This window comes from Glossina fuscipes, unplaced genomic scaffold, assembly GCF_014805625.2.
Source record: "Glossina fuscipes isolate IAEA_lab_2018 unplaced genomic scaffold, Yale_Gfus_2 0, whole genome shotgun sequence".
Taxonomy (NCBI): Eukaryota; Metazoa; Arthropoda; class Insecta; order Diptera; family Glossinidae; genus Glossina; species Glossina fuscipes.
Window position 1 is genome coordinate 6676929 of NW_023998414.1, and position 19280 is coordinate 6696208.

Sequence of the window (19280 nt, forward strand, 5' to 3'; positions counted from 1 at the left end):
ATTTAACAAACGGTGGGGATAATAACAAGTATCGCATCACTCAATAAGTCTCCGGGCTACCATCTAAAAATAACTACACTGTCGACAGATCCATATGACTACTGGATAGTAAAAGCCTTCAAACGAAATGCATCCGAATATGGTGTTATTACAACCATCAGTTTACAAGCTACAGTTGCTAAAGTGAGACTGCTTCTGTGGATAGCCTCGGAAAGATTTCGCCGGTACTAAAAACGTGTACTAAAAACGGTGCACGTAGCAGAGAATATCTTAAATCAAAATATATAGGATGTATAAAGCCTAGCAGTTGTTCCAGTCCGAAATTACACTTGTTGTGAGTTACGTACACAAGATTCTAAAAATTGATTTTATCGTAGAAATGCACTGCAGCGTGTGATGATTGGAAACGGTACGCATAGCAGGGAATGTGCGAAGATTGTTTTCAATCAAAATGTCGGATCCTATTCCGGTACTTTTGCCCGAATATTTTGTATACTTTAAGAGAAAAGTTTACATTGATCTCATGCGTATCTCGATATTATAATGTCTCTCGATATATATCTGTCTTATGATTATGATCTTGTGCAACAAGACATTTGAGAGATCAAGTAAGATTTGTAGTTGTTTAAGCTTTAAATGCAGAGTACAGTGCAGAGAGTTGAATATATTCACACATTGCTATAGGCGAAAATATTTTCATCGGTCAGTGGACAAATACTATACGAAAATAAGAAGATATCCGGTGCAAGGCTAGAAATTAAGTACACTCTAAAGACTTTGATTTTCACATCGATTATTATTTAATTGGAATCTGTGCGCGTCTTGTTGTTTCTTGGTTGTTCGCGATAGATAAATAGAAAGAAATATAACCAAATCTAAATGGATGCAAAAAAGTTATCCCAAAATCTGCGAAAAGCATGCCTTTATTATCCACATTTTATTGTCGAAAACAATCAAGCTGAGTTTAGCTGTTTTTTTTTTTTTTTTTTTTTTTTTTTTTCTAAATCCGATAAAAGTCGCTTTCATTGATTGTGAAAGCAAATGCCCGAAAGACTCGTACACGTAATAATTCACTGTGGACGTTTTAAGTAAATCTATCTATTGTCGTTGTTGTTTGTTGTGAAAAATAAACACCTTGAAAATGAGTTCTATTTGCTCGCCTTTACCCCCTAACTCGGAATGGCAAATAAAACCACGACTGAGCCTTCAAGTCAAATACGTGCATCTACAGTCAAATGACAGCCAGTACACACACACACACACACGCAGACACACACACACAGGCATTCATAGACTCAGTCAATCAATCAGTCAAGTCAGTCAAATAGTCTGTAACTCAGTCATATTTTTCTTTTTTTGTTTTTGCTGTTCTTTTTCTTTCTTTTTTGTTTTGTTTCTTTTTCTTAACTATGTAGTAGACTGGTCCTCCAGTCTATATAGTGCTCGTTTACTTTACGTTTATATATACATATGCATTTAGGTATATTGTGTTGTGTATATTCAGTAACTGTGGTTTTAACTCTTTTAACCATTGTTGGGTGCAACGAAACAACTGAAGCAAATATCAGGCAGTAGTGGAAGCAACAAAAACAACTATAGCAATAAGAAAATCAAGAAAAAAAAACCTTTAGGGATTCATGATGTCGTTGTTGTTTGCGGCAGTACTGTCAGTCATTCAGTCAGTCAACCAGTCAAGCAGCCGAGCAGCCAACCAGCCAACCAGCTAGTCTCTTACTCAGTTTTAGCAAGAGGAAGAGACTTGCTTGAATGCTTGCTTGCTTGCTTGCCTGCTTGCTTGCCTGCTTGCCTGCTTGCTTGCACAAACAATTCAATGCAATTGCATGATGATACTGATGTTTCTGTTGGTGATGATGATTTAAAGTTTTTCTTTCGTAATTTCATGTTCATTTTTTATTATTATTATTATCTTTGTTTTTTTTTTTTTTTGTTTTTTTGTTTTTTTCCTTTTTCGGTTTTTCGTTTTCTTTGCTTTATTTTTGGGGGTTTTCGGTTTTCAAATAGCACAACTGAAAGAATGTTATGAGACAAGAAGAGCGAACAAGAAGAAGAAGAAAACAAGCAAAGACCTTTTGCCTATGTAATCGTTGCATGATGTGTTGGGATTTAGTATAGTGTTCTACAAATTTTTTTTTCTTTGTTTTCAATCTTTCTTTCTTCTTCCTTTTTCTCTTTTTTGTCTTTTTATCTTTTTTTTATTATTATTATTATTATTATTATTATTTTATAAAGTATTTTCTGTGTCTGCATCGATGTCTGCGCTACTGTTGTTCTTCATGCTGCTGATCGCAGTGTTTGCTGGTGTTTGTTATTAATTTAATTTTGTGGTTGTATTGCCACATATTCTGGCCAACCGTTATCATCATGCAATCATCAACATCGTCACAATAATATCGTTGTCATGCTCTTTGAGTTCACTTAAATTTCATTAAAAATATTTTTGGCAGAAATTGTTTTTTTCTTTTTTTATTTTTTTTTTCCTTAGATTCTAGGTTTACAGAAATAAAGAAAAGTTAAGAAAGCAATTATTTTTATAAGCTTGCTCGCTACGTCGTACCATAACTCTGCTTAGATGCAATAGATCATTATTCTAAATAGAATAGTTATACTCTATGCAATCGCCGAAGGTAGCAATCAATGCTAGCGGATCATTTGGCATTTGCTTTCTAGAACGTAATTGGGGAAGAATTGCAAATATTTATACTCTACATCAGGCATGGTAGAAGCGATATAAAGCGACAATTAGATGGATGTATATGTAACATCTTGAAGGAGACAAAATTTCTTACTACACCCATGGTTTTCTGATTCGATTTTACCATATCTGTCCGTTTATTGTCTATCGATGTAATTTTCCGTTCAACTTATACTTTGCTGCTTTGGAGGCATTCTAACGTAACTCACTACATTGGTGTGTTTTGGTGAATGATTGGAATAGGACCGCTAGTCGTATTTGAAACAGTCGTGAGGTGAACTACAATTTGCAGATTTCAAAGTTTCTTAACAAAATCCTATTTGCGATATTAAAATTTGCAAAAAATGGGGCAATTTTATTAAAGATCGTTATTCGTTTCTAAGCAATCTAAACGCGCTTTATGACAAGCGCGAGGTAATTGAATAGCTGAAGTCTACTTTTTGGCTTCACATCCCATTATAGGGACGCTCGTGGAAAGTAAGCCTTCAGTTTTGTTTGTAGGCGCTTTTTATTATGAAAACCGTTAGAAAAGAAAATTAACTTTGTTAAAATTAGCTCGTGTTAGTTAATGGTTTTAGTTCTCTTCTGTACAAGGATTTGAACGAAAAGTATAGAAACAGGATAAGATAAGATTTTTGTCAAAATCGATTGTCATAATTTTTCAAAGTCGACGTAATTAGACGGAGCGAACCGCATGGTAATGACGCACTAATCTGTAGTCTCAACGGATCGAATAAGATTAAACAAGATAGCTTTGCTATCGGCAGCCATGCGAGATCGATATCGATGATATTTCTTGCGTTCATAAAAGTAGGCCAAGCTGCGATATTCTCGGAGACATAACTGAGTACTTTGAGTCCATTCATTGATCCAAACGGGAGAAGGAGCAGCTTTTTAAATGATGCGCAACCAGTCAGAAGCCTCCATTCAAACAGATAGAATGCTTCGTCTTCGGTATCCTATAAGCTGCCAAGGGCTTAGATTCTGTTTCAAAGGTTCGTACGTATATGTTATCTAATTTAATGCGGAGCATTAAAACGATTAAGTAGCTTAGCATGCACAAGAAATGTATCTAAGCTTAAACTTGGAGAGTGAGCGACTGTACGATAAGCGCAGCTAAGCCATTCATCAATTGCTTGGTCAGAACGATATTAGCTCGACTTATGTCGAAATTACCGGTTAGAGCAATATCTTACATAAGCCCATTTTACACTGAAAAGATGTGCGGTTTTCTTTCTTTCAATTTCGATTTTTTTTTTTTTGTTTTTTGAAATAAAACACGAGACGCTTTTTTGAAAGGCATTATTGATTTTGTTTAACACAAATTCGAAAATTTTCTGCTACTTGTGTGTAGTCTTGTAATGAATACTTTCATTCTTGACATTTATTGAAAAATTCTTTGAAATATAACAAAAGTTTTGCTTTCACTTTCTTTGAGTTTTTGACTAGAAACACAAAGAGAGAAATATCAAAAGAAAATGCATTTTAGGGCACTTCAACGAAGATGAGAGATTTTTGTACTCTACACCAATTAAGGTACGAGTGCATTAGATTTACGCAGACATTTAGCAAATATCTAGCAAGACTTTGGAGAAAGACAGAGAGGGAGAGAGGCGATGAGCGCGATAGAGAGGGGGAGAGCGGAGAGAGAGGTCCTTCCATCCACTTTTCATCCCTTTAAAATTAATTTTTAAATCAATTCAAGCGCACCTATCAATCTGTCGGCCTAACACCTGCCTGACGTCTGCCCATGTACTTCTCCATTCAATTAATTGCTCGCAATTTTCGAGATATTTCCAAGAAAATCGTGTACGCTCGTAAACGTTCTTCCTTAAAATAATCTCTCGTTCAGCGATATGGTCCAAGTTTTTATGATGAAAGCTACCATTCCGGTTAATTTGGACTACGTATGTCTACTTTTCGGATTTCTTCCCTCAAATAGTGTCCTGTGCAAGGTAAGCCCTTATATAGCAGTAAGGTCGAATTTTCAATATTCTATGACGAAGAATTATTTTAGCCCTAGTAGTCTAAAGCTTTTAATAGTCAGCCCTGCTTTTTTATAAAAATTCACCAAAGGCCGCGATCAAGACTAAGAAAAAAGTTATATATAATGGCTAAGTTCTGGCAGATGTTAACTGTCAAGGATTCATGTTATATTAGTTTCGTTTTTTCGCAGCATCCGATTTAGTAATAGTCACAAGGTAAACATTCCCCTTTCCAATCTTGTAGCTGACATCCTAGGAAAATTTCTCCATTTCCAAGTTTAATGAGTCAACATAAAGTTCTTTTTTACAAATAAATTTTTCTTTTAAAAATGATGGCGGAGTTCGTTTTATTTTACTTGAATTGTTAATATTGAAAATCGGTCAAATTGGGCCCACAGTAGTGCGTGAACAACTCTGCTTTTTAAAAGAAATAATAAATGGGTCTTCTGCTCAAAACTACAGCAGATGAATCCCCAAAAGTGTGCCCATATGCTCCGTGGGCGATGTAAAAAAATGAAAAAAATTGGCCACACCCATCCAATATTATAGTGTATCAAAATGTAATGCTTTTTTTCAATGCCTTTAAGGCGCGCAGAAGCAAATTTCAAAAATCCCATAAATTGTATAAATTCTTGGCTAGTATCGAATTCGGAATGCAATTCGCCAAGTCCGCCTGTCAATTCGTTCATCTGTCCACAAGTATAGTATCTATGGCAAACATTCTCCGGCTCGTAAAAATTTCAAAAGAATTCGAAAATGACCCAACCCAGTGAATGGACGACCGTCCAACGCCCAAATATTACGCAACAAAAACCACCGTCAAGCACCGTCATTTAGGGTATGTTTCCTATTCATGTCACAAGGGGACTGTTCAAAATAACGGAGGAGAGAGAAACAGATAGGAAATAGACGCAGCCTAGTAGATGTGCGTCCAATCAGTAAGTGTTATCGACGCTTTATCGAGTAAGCTACGAGCAAAGTGAACTTTAGCACGCTGAGATTTGAGCCCGTGAGCACAGACTTGTTAGACGCGATTCTTACATACTCTGTATACTTATATTTAAAGTGCTGCGAAGCACCGTCGAACATTAAAGTAAAATATTTATTATGAGCTACGAAGGCATACAGCAGCAATTCTGACTCGACTCTCATCCAATATCCATTTGTAGATGTGTTTCACCATTTCTAACGTGATCACCACACTGGTTCGATCACTACGTGCGTCGTGGCAACTTGCTATAACCTCGTTTAAGTACCGCCACACAATATTTCATTGTCACCGAGAAAGTGACAATGGCTTCGATTTACATAGGAGAGAGGCCCCCCACACGTTACCCATTTTTGCAGACTCATTGAGAGGGCTTACTACTGATGGCTGGTTATTAAACAGATAGTTAATTATCTCGCTTCACAAGGCGCCTTCGAACATAGTAACTTGGTTCTTGGATATCTATCGACTATCTCGCGAATTATTCTCGCATGCGTGTGTTACACTTGAGATCTGAACTTTGCAATAAGCAAACTCTGGAAATAAGCAGATTAGCCGGAGTTTTATTTAGTATTGCAATTTAAACGAATGGTTCGTTTACATCAGCAAAAACCATCTTTAACTGCTTCAAATTAAGTAGTAAAACATGTTGCACTCGGCAAATATTAAATGCATATCTGTTAACAAGTGTCATGTGGAAATAAATCTCACCATCACTATGATGATATGACAGTGACGAGGTATAATATAATTTCTGACCAAGCAATTGTTCTACTACTGCGTGCCTCCCTCCTTGACGAAATGGACTCAGAGTTGAAATGAGAGAGAGTAGCAAAGAAAAAAAAAAAAAAAGAAGAAAAAACCAACAAGAACGGGCTTAAAAGAAAAAGAAGAGAGGGAAAGACGGAATAAAAAGTTTAAATTATAAATAAAACAAAAGTTTTCGCAAATTACTTGCAATTCCAAAAAGTGTTTACTCCACAATCATGGGCTACGCTATGCTTCAACGCATTCATGTATGAAATGTTCATTCATTCCTTTATTTATATATGCATTTAATATATATGTGTTCGCACTTAACGTGCATATATTTGTCTGTTTAATTAACCTTGAGTAAAAGTTTTCGTTGTTTACGATATATTTAGAAAAACGTGTTTACTTAAGCAGGCACTATTTACGTGTATCTCTCTCTCAAAATGAAAATAATAAAAAAAAATTAAAAAAAAAAAAAAAAAAACAAAAACTTACACTTTAAAATGAAAGTTAAATTACCTGAACGTGGTAAAGCGGTTGGGTGATTTACTACATTTTACAAGGTCATCTATCACATATATATATATATATATATATATATATATATATACACACACACACACACACACATATACACAAATAGATATATGCATAAACACGCACGTAACTCATATACATGCATATAAAGAAATAAAAACAGTTATTAAGCATAATGACAATGATAACAATGTTGCTGGGTTTTTATTTCATGCACACACTTAGAAACCAGCTTAAATTGTGACAACAGAGCTGTATCTTTCTCTCCATCGCTCTCCAACCTCTTTCCTTTATCCACTTTCCTCTTATCCATTGCTTGTTCGTTTGCTAAGCACATAATAAGATATTAAAAGTAAATTATAACTAACTTTTGCCTTTTGTGTGGCTGTTGTTGTTGTTGATAAAATGTTAAAGAGAAAAACTTGTAATTAAAAACCACGCACTAATGCTGAGATTACCGCATTAGAAAAAAAGCTAAAAGGAAAAAAAAACAAAAAAAAAAAAAAGAGAAAAAAAAATAGTCGAGGAAAATTAACGCGCCAACGGCAACTGCATTTAAATAGACTGCCGCACACAGTTAGTTTTTTTTTTTTTTTTTTGAATCAGTCAACTACGTTCGACTTCTTATTACAGTCTTTATTATTTATGAATTTCGCACAACACACAGACGTAGAGGTAAACTTGCTTTGCCCTTGTGTTTGTAACATTCAAAAATATTGATATATATATATATATATATATATATATATATTACGTACATATATATTCATTGATGAAGAAAATTAGTTGATTGAAATTGTTAGTCGACTTAAAAAATAGTTCGCATAAACCTAGAATGGAAAGCTTCGGTTGTCGCAGTTTATATCGACAAGTCTAATCCAGCACTCACTCATCTTCAATTCGAAAGTCTATGATATTTCTAGTAACAGTTTACGTAAGCATTTTTTGTATAAGTATCAAAACTCATGCCCGTTACAGATCGCTCTAAGGGGTTTAACGTCTGCACCTGGCTTAATGCCTTAATCAGACGAGTTGCCTACAACCATAGGCACTCAATTAAGTTGAGTGATCACCCCCCAGGGGGAGAGACAATCCCCTAATAAGGGGGCCTCTCTTACCCTGAGGTTCGCAGATAGTTCATTCTGTGTGGCCATATGAACCACCACAGTAGAGTATTGCAGTGGTCTTATTACATCCACCAAGTCTGTGATGAAGTATGTATAGATAAAGTTTTCGCGATAATATGCGGTACGCAGAAGAAATTGGCATAGACTCTTCCATCTTTTATTATGCCAATCATTTTAGTATCACTTTATAAATAGATTTCAGCTTGTCCGCCTGTCGTCTGCAAGTCTCTCTCATCTGTGCAAAATTTTTAATCTGAGACGACACTTTGAACACTGGCATGCGCTAGCTCATAAGCTGAAAGGTTTTGGCAGAAAGTTGCATTGCTATATAAGGCCTGGTTAGAAAAATGTCTTCATATGAATGAAATCTGCGATTTGAATCGAAAATTTGGCCATGTCGGGATCACTTATTTAAACTTGTCCCTTTTAAACGTCCCTTTAACTCTCAAGCTGGTACCGATTCGCAATCGAACATACAAGTCTGAATTATCTAAATGTATTCTTCGGATTTCTCCCGATATGAAGATACCTTCGAGAAGTTAATTTTGATATGGCAACAATGCGTCAAGTTGGATATATTATGACGAAGGCAGGCAAACAAGTGTAGGATATTTCATTGTCGACCCTACTTCGACTATAAAGTTTTAATTTAGTTCGTTTTATATATGTGTAGTTCTTGTTAAATTCTTAATTTTGGATTATTTTAGGTTAAGTGGTGCTGTGCAGGATGTTTAAATTAAATTGACTATAACATTTAAACTTGATTTAATTGCGTTTGTTGTAAAGGAAGTGGATAAAGAACATTCTAACGTGTATTGGGTTAAATTGAAAGCAAAATGAAATTAAAATTTTATCGCTTGTTGCGGGCATTTGGGACCATTTGTAAGGCCCGACATCCTGGAGAGTGTTCTTTGTGCCTCCAATGTCTATGTTGTGGGCGTGCATGTTGGCACAAAGCATGCCATTTTTAAGTGTCGATTCCCAATCGATTAGCACATCTTTGTACTAAAGTCCAGTTTTTTATTTTCTTAATTTTTGACTGTTCGTCCGATTTCGTATAGATCGTGGGTCAAATTGAACCATTTAGGTAAAGATAGGTATATGTTGTCGACATTTCAAAAATTATACTTATGTAGAAAGAAGAAAGCGTACATTGTACTTGGGTAGGTATTTAAAGGTTTTTTTATGTAAGCAAAAGCCACCAAATTGAAGCACGCGCTAGTTCTAGTATTAATGCCAGTAAGCAATATGCGTTTTCGTGTTCATTTACCCAAAGTTCAATATTGTGAAGATCATCTCTACATCGTAATATTAGTTGTTTCAGGGCATTTTGCTTTTTGATTTCTCCGGTTACCAATTCGTGATGCATTTTAGCTAAGGATTTGCACTTGAAAGCGAAATATGCTTTAGATGATTGACTTTAAAATTCTAAGATATATTCTTAAGAGTTATGAGCATGAGTTTAAAAAAAAAAAAAAGAAAAAAGAAATTAAAATACTTAAACTTTTTCTTCTTTGTTGCAGATTGAAACATAAATTACTTACGTATGAGGTAAGTTATTAACTTTGATAAGATTTTAAAGAGTTGCTTCACTTTATTCCACCGCACATAAGTAACGTGCTAAAGCGCCGCCTGTCACTTGGTGTGTTAAAAAGTGTTGACGTACCTTGCAAGTGCAAAACAAGTAAAAGAAAAAATATTTATAGTCGTATAAGACCGATTACTAAATACCCTACACTACATTAAAATTTTTACGTTTCATAATTTTGCGATTAAATATTGAAAATTATACCCTATATTAGGAGGGCGATCTAAAACATGAACTGTCATAACCTAAGTGTACAAATATTACTCTCCTTCTCGTTAAAGATTTTACTATTCCTCATCATCTATAGTTTATGCATGGGTTGGTGTCAGAATAAATTTTTATGTCAAATGTCTGTCTTGGGCTTCGACTTTGACTACAAAATGTCCCTTTTCCATATGACGGTTTACTTTTCTTAGAAAGAGTTATGCTCGGAATATTGAGCGGTACTCTCCAAATTTTTCCCATCAATTTGGCATTATTCAGAGTATCTTTGAAAGAGAGTCCCAGCTGCGGTTTGAATCCAAAAATGTTTCAAGAGATTTTGGACAGATAGACCGACATCATTGGACGTCGGTATAATAAAAGAGAGATTCATCTTAAACTCTTCTCGATGTTGCATACATTCACACAAACTTAATATACACCATAACAGCATAAGTCGTGTAGAGTATAAAAATGTCAAAGACATCCGTCCACAAGTCGATCGACCAGGTTCTTTCATACAGAAATGAAGGTAAACTCTTTATAAATTTTAAATAACTCTTTGATTGCGGGGAATGAAAAGGTTTCGATAACTTTATCGAAAATGTATTTTTGCCTTTTCTTTTCATATTATATATGATTTTTCTTTCTTCTTCGTTGTTTTTTTTTTTTTTTCTCCTCTTTTTTTATTTTCTAAATTTATTAAATCAATTTTCCAAATGAATACCTTGAGATTTCAATTTTACGTTTTTGGTTATTTGCTTTTCGTTGTTAGTTTTGTTACTGTTGTCGAATTAATTATATATTTTCACTTTTCATAACCATAAACTAACTTTTATTGCATTTCTTTCGCAAAAAAAAAAAAAAAAAAAAAAAAAAAAAAAAAAAAAAAAAAAAAAACTGTTTACTTTGCTCTGATTTCTGAAGCAGTGAAAACTTATGAAAAATGATAGTGCTGGCATTAAAGAAAAAGTAATTAATTATTTAGAGCATAAAATGTACGTACATACGTATATATTAGATTGTCGGAAAAGCCCTAACATATTGTTATATAAAATTCAATGCTATCTCACGTGCTATCCCCAACATTCTTTCAATTACGTTAGGCTTACCATTCGATTGCGAATATCGCTTGACGACGTTATTTACGAAATTAGCAGAACTACTTGGAGAATTCACGAATAAAACTTTGTTAACAACACATGTTTGTTTTATTTTATTTTTTTTATTTTTTTCACTTTTATTTAATGTGAGCAAACAGTCCGGGGGATGTCGCCTATGCATCTAACACACCACGAGCGAGAAAGAAATGATGGAAAAACGGGGGAACGAGGAAGTGCGAGTTCATTGACACAGCGTTTGTTATAGCGTTTGTTAAGACCAAGTATAATCATCGTATCCTATTAAGATTTATATACGCGAACACCGAGTGAGTAATCGCGACTCTTATCTCTACTCGGCTAGACGGCAGCCCACTTCAAAGCAGAGGAGCAAAAAAACTCGTTTTCTCTCCGTCAAGATCAAGTCGACTCAATCATCGCACGTAATTTATGCTCGCGGTTCTCGAAAAAAGTCGATCGAATACCGATGTTTTTATGTTTTTCTGCTGGGATTTCATCCTCTATTCCTCTCCCGTGAACTTTTGTTATTCATACAAGACGTGAAGGCATATGTAAGCCTCAAAAGTTTTTGTTTGCCTTTTTTTGTTTGCTTTCTAACCACTTTTGAGAAATTTTGCTTTCGCAAGAGTTACTTACTTTCGATTTGAGTATTTTCTGGCAAAGGAAATCAACAGAATCGTAAAGCATTTTGATTGCATTATGTCACGCAAGAAAGTGATCTCTCTAGACTCTATTTAATGTTCCCACTATAAATTCTTAAGAAGTGTAAGACGTCGTACGCTCTCTTTCCCATTACATATTAGTTTTCTACCTCAGGGTAATTATCGGATGAAAAGAGAGTTAAAAGTCAAAAACTTTAAATATTGACGAAAATTGACATATGATGGATTGTGTATTATTCTCTTTTCAGTTACATATTAAGAGCCAACATAAGCAGGTGAATGTCTACTTTGTGGATAGTTCGGTTCTCTCAATATTCAAGTCACTTAAGGAAAATCGCGACTTTTTCATAGACGATTACGAGAATACGAGAGTAAGACACGCAGTAAGAAGATTCATTGAAGATTCCATCTTTCTTTTTGCTTTGTACCGTAAGATTTCATCTGACTTTTTACGAAGCTATTATTTCTTTTTCAAATTGATTACGAACGATTATGATTATGAATTGTTAAATAGCTCGACCTGAAGAGGGAATAAATGCGTTATAACTTTTTCGATAGGCCACTATAGATATATAATTGCTTTACTGCTAAATATCATTATTAGTAAATTGAAGCATAGGTCTCGGGCAAAGGGGGCAAATAATGAAGAATAAAAATTCTGTATAAATTCTTAATAATTTCTTATTGAAAAGAGTTTTTCTGTCGTCTGATGGTTTTTCTTACGAATTCTACGACATAAGATATAATATACATAGCACAGGATATTAATATGCACTAAGCAATTTCTTTGCCTTGCAAGTGCATGCAGGCGGAGATAGTTCTTTCGGTATATGTCAGTCTATCAATATGCAAATGTAGCATATTCCTGCTGTAGCATTGTTATTGACATTCGCATGTCAACATATTCTTTAGCATTATGTATATTTTATTTTTCTAAATTAATTTCCTGAACTGTCAATGTTTGCTTATCAGTTTCATATTTGCCTATAAAATGATTTTAATTTAATGAATAATAAATAAAATTTTTAATATTTTCTTTCACATTCATTATGTCTAACAATCAGAGCTCAACTTTACCTTTTCTGACTATTGATTACGTTACATATTGCTCCCCTAACGCCCTATGCGTTCAACTTAACTTTACTCTCATCTCTGGCTATCGTGAGTAACTTACATATCCACACGAAGGATATATGTATGATATTTTTTTTTGTGAAAAAATCCTTGCAGATTCCGGTTACGAACAAACATTTGTATAATAAATGAATTTCTCGAACCTCGAACGAAAATTAAAGCAAAGTGTAAACGATGACGTATAAGTTGACTTGTAGGATTTTTATAATGACCGCCATTTCTTGTTCGACGTGTATACGTATTGTACGTATTAGTATTGGTAGTGGCGGAAAACATATACGCTCCATCGAATATTTGTAGTCCGTGCTAATGATGTCACAAAAAATTATATTCTTTTAAAAGGAGGGATTAGCTAAGAGTCTCTTCCCGACAGGTTTATCTCCTCTTCTCATTTTAACATCTACTCTGGGCTAGGTTGAATAATCGAAGCATGAATTAAGGAACGATACAATTACCCCGGCAGGTAATATTCAGCATCTGCAGATGATGATGATTCAAATTTATGGTCGTAAAAGTCGATCGTAAGCTCCATAAGCAAATATATTTTTCCTTCGTTCGGGTAATAGGTTTGCCGTCCAATTCGTCTAATTGGAAGCAATTTTTATTTCAGAAATTTTGAAAAGATGATGATCGGCTTAACAGCGTTTTATGTGATATCACAAATTTTCGTTTAACTAAGCGTGCAAAATGCGCGCATGCGTAAATTATTATAAACATTATTATTATTCATGATATATTTATTATAGAGACTTGCCTCAGCAAACTAATTCACTACAAGAAATGAATTAAAAACGAAAAAAAAAGAAAAAATCGTTTACAGAACATTCGAGTATTTCTCATGTTAAACCATAAAATTTATTATTTGAAAGAAAATAGAAATGTGTTAGTATATTCATATATATGTATATATATGTATATATATATATATATATATAAATCGAAGAAATATAGAGTAAATAAAAGAAAGAGTTACATTACTCTATCGTTGTTGTATGTGTAGAGTTGTTGTTTTTGTTGTGGTTACTGTAATGAAAGTAAACACATAAAATAAGTTTACAGATGGTTAAATTTGTGCAGGCGTACGTATGTGTAAATAAAAAAAATATTTTGTAAGTTTTTAAAAATCGCCTCCTCTATGGAATGAAAATTTATTATAATTACACTTTTTTTGCGGTATTTATCAACTAAATATGCATATACATATATATATATATATATATATATATATGTATATATGTATGTATATATATATGTTCGGACCATTATAGCGAGGTTCGCTTAAAGAGACTCTGTCTAGTCTCTAATTAAAATTCAACTACATATATATATATATATACATATATACATACATATACATATATGTATATATAATTAATTTAATAATTTAATTAAATAACAAAGATGAAGAAATTATGAAATGAATGGAATAAGTGTTTGAAGAATAAAATAAAAAATATTTATTATAAGGTGGAGCGGTGTGTTGGGGGGGAATAAAGATAAATAATCGTTAATACGTTTCCTTGTTTATTACATGATAATAGACAAATGTAAATAGATCTGTCACTCTTCATTAATAGTGGTAGGATGCCTTACTTGATTATAAATTATATTGTAATTGTTAATCTCTTTAATTTCACTCTCTGCTATGCCAACCAACACTTATCTCATTCATTGGCCATTATAAACTTATCTTAACAAGTATTGCGTCGTCTCTATAACTGAAAGATTTCTACTACTTTTTGCGTCAAAGATAGATAGAACTTGAAAAAAAACAAGAACTAGGTTCACTATTAAATACCTTACACCTCGTTTCGCTTAATACAGTTGTTGATATAACGACTTTACGTTATATGGAAAGTGGTTAGGAAATTTTATTAAAATACCTCATAAACAGCGGCCTCTTTAATGCTGAATGCAAGGAAAAAACGGACAAACGAATAAACGAACAAACGATCATAGATCGACTCACGAGATGATTCTGTTATTCTGGCACAGCTCGGTGTAATAAGAGGTAATTCTATCGAAAATCCTTCTGAGTTTTAAATACCTCCGCACAAACTTAATTCGCCCTTGTACCATAACTGATATATAAAAGTCGCATGTAGATGAATATTCAATACAGGATATGATGTAATGTAAAAATAAGGGTCGAGAATGGTGTCAGCCGCGATTGCCCGATATAAAGAGCAAGAGAATTTGAACAAAACAACTTGGATGGTTTAAGGAACAGAAAGAGAAAAAAATATTAAAGAAGAGATCGCGTTGTTTTCCCGTCTTTTGCGGGATATAACGAATGACACCAACGTCATATGTCAATCATTCTATTAATTGATTCCCCGAAAAATAATCGGCACGACATAGAGTCGAAATAGAAAGAGCTATCCGATCCGTACATTGACTTAAAAAGGAAACAAAAGATTCAATTACAGCGAATAAGTTTGCACTTGAGTGAAAATATACATTGGATTAAGTGAAAACCGGAATCTGTTCCAACGCTCGTATATTAAAGGAAGAGCTTTCTTATTTTCTTAGCTGACATGCGATCTGCAGGCGAACATGCCGATGTTCTTCACTTTGGTCGTTTACCATTTGCCAATTTTGCAAATCTGAACATGCCGCCTGCATAATTACTATATTCGAAATCTCGTTATATCGAAATATTGATCTCGAACAAGTTTTTCGCTTTGGTCGCTCATTCATTATCAATTTAGACAACATTAAACCGCTCAATCGTTCTGAGAGGCGTTAAGATGAAAGCAAATGTCGACATAAATTAATCAAGTCTTTCCAGATTCTATTTCTTGAAGAATGGAGGCAATCCGGTATTTGAATACCGCACGAATTGAATTCGAATCGTTGATGAATTAAATAACAAATTTCGGTTTACAATCAATTAATTATTTGCATAATGTCGGCGATAAAAAATCTTCTAGGAAGTACTCAAACAAAGCTTGACCCGTCAAATAAGTGAGTTCTTGTATTCGATGGAATATTGAAAGTGAATTGTTTGTCATGATTTGGCGAACAGATTAACTCTAAATTGTTGCAACACATACAGATATTCATTTCTATTCAATTCTTTTCCAAGTACTTGTCCGATCGACTGGGAAAGCTATAAGCCATGTGGCAATGACGACAGTTTCTGATTCTTTTTTTTTTTTGTTTTTTTTTTTAATCCTAATTTAAATACTGGACAGATTCCAACTAAAAAATGAAAATCAATCGTAATGAAAAAAACAAGATATAAATCGAATAAAAAAAAAAAAAAAAAAGAGGCCCATAAACCGGTTAATTGAATTAAATTAAAAATATTTACTTTTTTTTCTATTTATTACGTAACGTAAATATAAATCATTTAGCACATTTAAAGACAGAGTTAATGGCGATTAGCTTGCGTTGATAATGAACTATGGAGTAAATATGAAAATTTTACATTATTTTTACTGGGATTAATTAAGTTTTTAAGTATTTCATACAAAAAAAAAAGTAGGGCAATTAAATAATTTGTAATCCTATTACGTGTTATTTCGCTTTTACCCAAAGCCTAATCATGTTTTGCAAATTTCAAGCATAATTGACATGAAATGATGTGTTGACATACCCGTTTGCAAAGACTTACTTACTTACTTGCTTGCTTGCTTGCTTGCTTGCTTGCCTACAGACCGCAGGCACACAAAGAATATCAGCTAAACTGACTGTATTTACGCAAATTGAAATCTCATTGTATTGACTGCGAAGTGAAATGAAAGTTAACCATACTCGTACACACACACACACATACGCACACACACCCGTGCGCACTGGCAAGCACACCTACCACATCTACTTTCGTATACATGCAACTAACTGCTAATAAAATGGCCTTTGACTAGAATTAAATAAACAAGTGACTAAGAAAAAAAAATATATATATATAAAATATATATATATATATATATATATATATGTATAATAAATCAACCAAGGCATTCGTGCAGACGGAAAGAAAGAAGGAACGAAGGCAAGGCAGAAACAGAAAGGTAAAGATAGAGAGAGAGACAGAGAGGGAGAAAGAGAAAGAGAAAGAGTGGTCGAAGGCTTCATTGCACCTAAACACTTGGCCAAATGAATTCTTAAGGCTTCGTGGTTGCATTCATTTTTTGTCTTTCTTTCTTCGCATTTAAAATTACTTTCCTTTTCTTTCCTTGCTATGCTAACTATACGGCTTCTCATACGGTCAACATATCAATATATAGCATATCAGTGGCATTACAAGAATAGCTTAACTGGGGGTAATCGAAGAAGAAGAGATATCTTAGTTCTTAACACTCCCTTAAAAATGTTCTTTTCATTATAAATGGCATTTTATGCTGACAATTCCTCGAATTCTTGTTTATTACTTGGCATTAACTCTGCACCAACTTCGAATAGGTGCAGTAAATAAATGTACATACGAACTGTTGAGTGAGACGAGCAAATTTATGTAGAAAGATCACAAAGTGCAAAATGTGTCAATGAAATGCTTCTCATTTGCCTTCTGCTCTTAATTGTATGCCAATCAGTGTATAAATATTGGCAGAATTTACCTCTCGTACGTAAACATTATAAGTAACTTAACTCGCTGCAAAGACCATCTTGACATTTTCAATTGAATGCGATTTTAATTACAATATATTTTTTGGGAACAACATGCAAATATTAATCAAAGATTTTTCGAAGATTTTGTCCTCAAGTATTTACGCGGCACGGGCAGTATCAGCTTATAATTGTTACTTTTTAGTGTATTCTCTTTTATTGGCGCATAAGCGCGGCCTAAACAATGCGAAATTTATTTTTCCGACGACATAGTTGCACAGTCGTTTCCTTACATATATGCTGAGTGCACTGGATAAGCAAGAAATGGAAGTGAACAAATTTTTTAAACGTCATTCTGCCAGTAAAAGTGTTCATAAGTAATAAGCCAATTGCATAGTGTAGGCAATGCCGATTAGAGAGGTAAACGGAAATCTTTCTTCGAAATTGAGACTTTAAACGTTTTTGCTTTGTTTTTTTTTTTTTTTTTTTTTTTTGCGTTTGTGTTGATAATTACTTTACTTTTCATCTGATTGATTGATCAAATTTTCATTGCAACTTTCAACTTGTCTTAAGTACATTAAAATTTGCCTATCTAAACACAGATTTCTCAGTGACCTTTTGTAAAAAAAATTCATCTTACAGGATACTACTATGTCCATCAGATTTGGAATTATATTTTTGAAAAAATATAAATTTTCGGTTCTTGATGGAAACTTAGGACCTGGAGTAGTACGGGAAGAAGAGGTCTTTCGCTTTTTCACATTGATATTTTAAGATTCGTCCTTTCGTAGTAGATTGTCCGGAAATTTCCTGCTGTTTTTCTCGACATCAGGCTGAAATAACTTTTCCATGTGGTTAGATACGGTTAAGTAGGTTTATGCTGATTTTGCAAAAAAAAAAAAAAAAAAAAAACGCTCAAAGTGATCGGTTGTGCTATAATAGTAAGACGTAGGCAAGACGTGGCAGATCAAAATGAGCTTAGAGGACATATGTTACTGTGGGAGGGATGTCTAACGACTACACTAATTTTTGTGAATACAAAGTGTTATTATCTTTTAAGATTCATCGGAAGCCTTGTTTTTTTTGCCCCCTTTAAGAGAAATTGCATTGCGATTATTAATCAGCAATGTGAACTTTCACCTGAAGTAAAAGCCTAGGATTCCAAAAAGCCGATTGTTTAGGGTGAGCCAACTGCTCGGAAGCCGCCCTCGTATGAATCTCCACTAGATCTGTTGGTGATGAAAATATTCTTTTACATTTGATTGTTTTCATGGCTTACTTTCCCAAAAGAATGTTACCTTAATTGACACACAATTGTTGCCAAAGATTGTTTGCTGCGACTCCAAAGCTATCTGTTAAGCTTGGGTTCTCACTGATGTATTCAGATATCGTACATCGTTTTTCAATCAATTCAGTTACGCTGAAATACTTTCAAATTTGTAAATCATTTGCTTACTTTAGATAAGCGAGACCTAGAAAAAAAAAAAAAAAACACAGAGCAGCACATGCCGTAACAATCATGCCTGAGGTTGTCCGAACTTGCTTTGTTTCTTTACGTTTTCACAGTTAAAATAAATTATTCCTTCAGCCTGTGTGCGTATTCACTTTATGTAAACATGGATTTAATGACTTAAACGCAAATATTTACTTACTTGCTTTGTAGAGCTTTTTTTTTTTTTTATCCTTTTTTCTCATTTGAAATAAACTTGCGTTGGCTTATATCAACCTATGATGAACTTAGTAACGTTGGTAATTAAAAAGAAGATGCAAAACGCGTATTTGTTTTTTTTTCGCTTTTTAATGCAAACTAAATGCGCATATAGTAACAAGAAAACAAAGACAAGTGAGAAAATTATATTCGGTCGTGACCGAATCTCTTATACCCATCACGGCGATCTGACAAAAATGGGAAAAGCA

The 19280-nt window shown here is 33.8% G+C and overlaps 1 long non-coding RNA gene across 10 annotated transcripts in view; it reads left to right on the forward strand.

The window, feature by feature from the left end:
• LOC119638685 overlaps positions 1 to 19280 on the forward strand; it is a 78273-nt gene that overhangs the window by 20955 nt on the left and 38038 nt on the right. For all 10 annotated transcript variants that reach the window (XR_005247482.1, XR_005247490.1, XR_005247486.1 and 7 more), the window contains one exon: positions 9627 to 9654. This is a non-coding gene — a long non-coding RNA (uncharacterized LOC119638685). The remainder of the gene's footprint in view (positions 1 to 9626; positions 9655 to 19280) is intronic.